Genomic DNA, 5,408 nt, shown 5'->3' with positions numbered 1-5,408 from the left:
GGGGGTGCGGGGCGCTCCTAAATCCCTCTGAGCCCTCAAGCCCCGAAGTTTCTGGCTGCTGCCGTGTGCTCTCCCTGCCCCACGCCGAGGCAGCGGTGGGACGCAGGCCTCTCCTCGCCCTGCTCGTGAGCCCTCAAGCCCCGAAGTTTCTGGCTGCTGCCCTGTGCTCCTCCCTGCCCCCCTGGCTGTCAAATAACTCCGACCCGCAGCCTCAGCTGCTCACACCACGCGTGTTTAGGGGAGCAAACCCCTCAGCCAGAAGCTCAGCGCCGGGGATGTCCCTCACCCTCCGGGCACGGCAGGCAGCAGCCACGGTCCTCCTTCCCCTGCGGAAAAAAGCGTCGCTGTTTTGTTAGCGAGACCCTTATTTGGGAAAGTGTTAGCGCCTGGGCTTTGGGGGCCAGGACGCCGCGGGGCTGAGGCCGTGGGCTGGGGAAGGTGAGAGGAGGGATACGCGTGTGGCCTCTCCTCCGTTTCCAGGTGCTACACCAGGCCGGGGTGGGCTGGGGGCCGGCCTGCACCGCTCCGATCCCACCCCGCACCTGAAATCCGCTTCCGAATCACCGTCCCAAAGAATGAGCTTTTTCCTAGCGCGAGGCCTTCCTGAACCCTGCAGGTCGGAGCTGGTTTAAAGAGGGAAGCCAGAAGATGGCAGCCTTGTCAGGCGGCAGGGAGCGGCATCCCGGCGGCAAGGGCTGAGCGGCCGCCGGCTCCGGCGGCTCTCCCGTTTCGGGACCGGTAACCCCCCCCGGCCTCCGCAAGCCCGTCACCTTTGCGGTCCTGCGTGTGTCAGCATCATTATCAGGCTGCCAACATGCAAGGTTTCGACTGCATCCAAAACACATTAGACTGCCACCGTAAAGACTTTGTGAAGATTAAAACTCTGACGTTAAGAGTACCCTATTGAAAATTGTTCTTACTGCAGGGCAGTTTTGCACTACCGCCCCCAGTTTATTAAATGCACAACAATTAGCTGATATTGTGCCCAGTAATTTGACATTTTTGTTTCTTGACAACTTCCTACATATTTTTAGTAGGTTTTCTTTCGGACAGAGGTTTTCTGTGTATTCATTGCCTCTTCTAAATCAAGTGCTATGTGTAATATTCAGACATATTGTGAATAAGCAGAATTTGTTAGCTTGTTAAAATGAAATTATACCTAGTTAGCGCAGGATATAATCCTATACTTTGGCTTCTGACTCTCATTTATTTGGCAGCACAACTTTTTCTCTTGGACACACACTTTCAGTGCTACAAATTAATCTTTGAGGTGAGACACTGCATTGCTGCTGGCAAAGAAACCTTGCTTTTGTAGTAGTAGTGACTAATTTACACGCCTGCCCCCGCTCTCTTTCTAGCCTTCTATTCATAAGCAACATATCAAGGGTGGACGAATGCCAGCAGAACAGCCTGCCTTCGGGAAAGATACTAGCTTTTTTTTCACCCTTGCTTGACTCTCTACTTGTGCTGGCACAGAAAGCCTGTCAGTACAACCTCCATCGTTACCTTATTTTTCCTTGTTTTCTTTCCTCCCACTCCAGGTCCCTTCAACCCTTCAATTTCTTCCTGATAAATATCTTGACGCTGAGGAAGGTGCTAACAGGAGCTTGTGTGTGTTTTAATTTAGAAGTCATTCTTTCTGAGACTGATTTTGAGGAAGCAAAAGTCTCTTTCTAATCGTCACCTGAATATACCTCCATCGTTACCTTATTTTTCCTTGTTTTCTTTCCTCCCACTCCAGGTCCCTTCAACCCTTCAATTTCTTCCTGATAAATATCTTGACGCTGAGGAAGGTGCTAACAGGAGCTTGTGTGTGTTTTAATTTAGAAGTCATTCTTTCTGAGACTGATTTTGAGGAAGCAAAAGTCTTTTTCTAACCGTCACCTGAATACTTCACATCTGATACAACTGCCTTGTCTTTTTTGCTCAGGATTATTACAAGCTGCCCTGTAGCCACCGAAGCACTCAAGCTTCTTGCTGAAATCGCACCCAGCCACCCCTTTCCACAAGGCGAGGGAGAAAGGAGGTCTGCAAGAGTTCACGTTAATAATGACTCTAAATGCCCATTTCCCACACATCTTCACTAGCACAAACAACAAAAATAGTCCACTTGCAGAGAACCTGATTCAGCTTTCTTGCATTCCGCAATAACAGATGGATTGCTAGACTGTTTACTGTTGCTTCCCACAAACTTCCTGTTAGTAAACTCCTGTATTATTTATGAAACAGAAAAATTACAAAGAAGTATCTTAGCTGATTACTGCCTGCTGGTGAACCACTGCCAGAGAAACTTTTTATACAAATATGTGTATGGGAGCAAAGATCACTCCCACTGCAGGTTTTTTTTATTATTATTTTTACAATTGTTTTTTTCACAATATACCGTGACCCTGGCTGGACTTGTGGCCCTGTTGTGCTGTGCTCCAGAGCAGGTATTTCCTGCACCCAGACATTTACAGTTGAATCGAGGTATCTGTGAATGTGTGAAGGAGCGAGGGGGGGAAAAAAAAGCACGCATGCATGTTACAGAGATCAGCTATGAATAAGAAATGTTCAAAGCCTTTTTGTTTTACAATGACAATGATGAATGAGATGTTACTAATGTGATATTAATGTCTGCTCACCTAGCTTAGGAAGCCAGCTATCTTGGAGCTGTTGGCAGAAAACAGAGAGAATAGTGCTGTATCGATCACCTTCATGCTACTTCTGACATAAGTAGACAGTAAATGTGAAGAAACTTTATTTTCCTCTCAGTTAAACTTCACAAAACACACGAGCTGAGAAGAGCACTTTGTTTGCACTGCATACCGTAGGTTAGACTCATTTCTGACTCTCAGTGGTGTGAGAGGAGGCCAGCCTAAAATCTGTTTGTACAATTATATCAACAGAGCTAACGAATTTAAAAAATAATCTGTAATAAAAAGAGCAAAATGTAGTGCAGAAATATGAATCTTGTCTATTACCAAAAGTGCTTTTAGTGATTGTAGGAATAACACTTGACCTAACATAGTAATTCTGTTTTTTAAATAGTTGCTATTACATTTTGCTGAGTTTCTATTCTATTTATGTATTCTGTATGAACGAATTGGCTGTTCCCGATACTTATTATGATTGTAGATATGCATTATATATAAATACAGAAACAGAATGAAAATTTTCCTGATCTGAGATAGTCTTCCTCGAGATTCTTTATTTGATTCCCTAAACTGAAATCAAAACTCAAAACAGCACTGCAGATTGAGCACTTTCTAATGTTAGCCCTGCTACCACGGATCATTCGCTGTGTAAAGTTTAACAAAAAATGCTGCTGTGCATTGTAGGCAACTGCAGGATGCTGATTAAATCATCGCATACCTTTATAAGAAGATCTGTGTTTGCAAAGATATCAGATGGAACAGGGCATTTGCTGATCCTGGGGCAGAGCTCATTTCTGAGTGTGTGTGTGAGACAGCACCACGTAACGGATCACTCATTTCAAGTAATAGTAAGAATGTGTCTTCTCTGATGAAATTCTCTCTTTTCTCTGCCTCGTTAAACACCCTCACTCAGAGCTCCTATTGACAGAAAAAGAATTCAATATTATTAAGGGCAGATGATCAACGGCAGTATCTCCTGATGCCTCAATCCACCAACAAGAATTTTGTGACAGATGTTTCTGCGCTTTATGCAAATAGGAACTTGATGGATCAGTTTTCCTTTCCCCCATGGAATATATGCAGCTGGAAAATAGAAATCCAGCTCCACGGCACGAAGCAAAAAAAAAAAATCATGCTACTGACCAAACAGGCAGCCGAGAGAAAGCAAGCTGTAGATGTGAAATCGAAATAATTATACTGCTGGTTCTTAGGATCACTTCTGGGCATCTTAATCAAGCAGTGTACACGATGATACAGGTTTTGTGGGCTTTCTCTGCGACGACGCCGTCGCTCACAAGTAATTTCTGAAAGGGGAAAAGAAAAATCTTTCCCGGGTTGCGTATAATGTTTCTTCACAAATCTTTTTTTTTTTTTTTTTACCATTTCTGATATGCTGTTTTCATTCTCACAGTAGTTGTGGATAGCTGTATTAGATATAATACGTAAGTGTATTAAAAATAGTGAAGTTGAGTTTACACATGAAGAAAGGATTTCAGCTTCTTATATGTTATAAATAGGGTATAGACATTTATATAAACTGTATGGGTTTAGTTATGATGTTCTTTATAATAGCAGAGAAAGCTGGATATGTGAAAATTATTGATGAAAAGAAGATGGAAAATTTCCTTCCTATTTATTAAAAGAAAAAAACAACCCTCAAACTTAGTGAATTAGTGGAGGTTTAAAGGAAATATAGTTTTACAAATTATTGTATAGTATATAAAAGAACATTTGTATTTAGTAATTTCTATAATATCATGCAATAAGGATGGGTTGTGGAATCTCATCTATTATTACCCTAGAAAATCATGAAAGGTGGTCATCCTAAATGCAATTATTTTAAAAATGCTATTTTTATTACTATTATTAAATAAAATTAATACTGTTATCTTAGGCTGATTTGGCCTCCTTCTAATTTTATATAGTTCTTTTAAGATTTCTGTGCAAGTATTTTTTATCATCAGACATCAGAACAAGTCCTATGGATTGTTAGTCAACATGTCTGTACCTTGTTTTCTCGATGAGGCTTTTGTTGATCTCATATATTTCAGGTGCTTTAAAATCTATTGTGGGTCGCAAAAAATGTTTTTCACTATTTTCTTTTAGAATTTAATGCAAAGCCTGTATCTGGTACTGTGTAAACATTCAGTCGGGAACTATGACAAATTTTCTTTATATATACACAAAGCCTGGTTTTGTATCATGGTATTGTGTAGAATCTTGTCTCCATTTCATGACTAGTCAAATGCTGGGAAGAGATCTTTATTCAATTCAGATGTACTACGTAACTTTGTTCAAAAGTCCCTTTCTGTACTTCTTTTTTCTAGTTAAATTTATAATAAACATTACTGATTTTACGTAGATTTATTTTAATTGACTTCCTTAAAAAAACCCCACCACCCAAAGATGTAGTGCCAATACTAGGGAAAGAGGAAAGAAAGGGACTACATGTGTAAATGACTATCAAGCTATACTGAATCTAATTCAGATGAACAGCAAATAAGTGGCAATATGTTTGTACGTATTATATCATGTCTGCTTTCGCAAGTAGTGGCGCAGCTAGTGATGTTCTGCAGGTAAGGTACAGTTTCAGCTAAGACCTGTGTCTGAAGAGTCAAATACCATTCTAGAATCAAGTATTAGTAGAATAAACTTAATTTTAGTTTTTTGTAAGTGCAGCTGCATTTTCTATTTAATTATAGGTTCCCACAGTAGTAATTTTTCCATGACCTGCTCAATCTCAAAAGTCAGAAAATTGCTTCTTTTTTAAAG

This window comes from Aptenodytes forsteri, unplaced genomic scaffold (assembly GCF_000699145.1).
Source record: "Aptenodytes forsteri isolate BGI_AS27 unplaced genomic scaffold, ASM69914v1 Scaffold183, whole genome shotgun sequence".
Taxonomy (NCBI): Eukaryota; Metazoa; Chordata; class Aves; order Sphenisciformes; family Spheniscidae; genus Aptenodytes; species Aptenodytes forsteri.
This window is presented reverse-complemented; position numbering follows the sequence as displayed.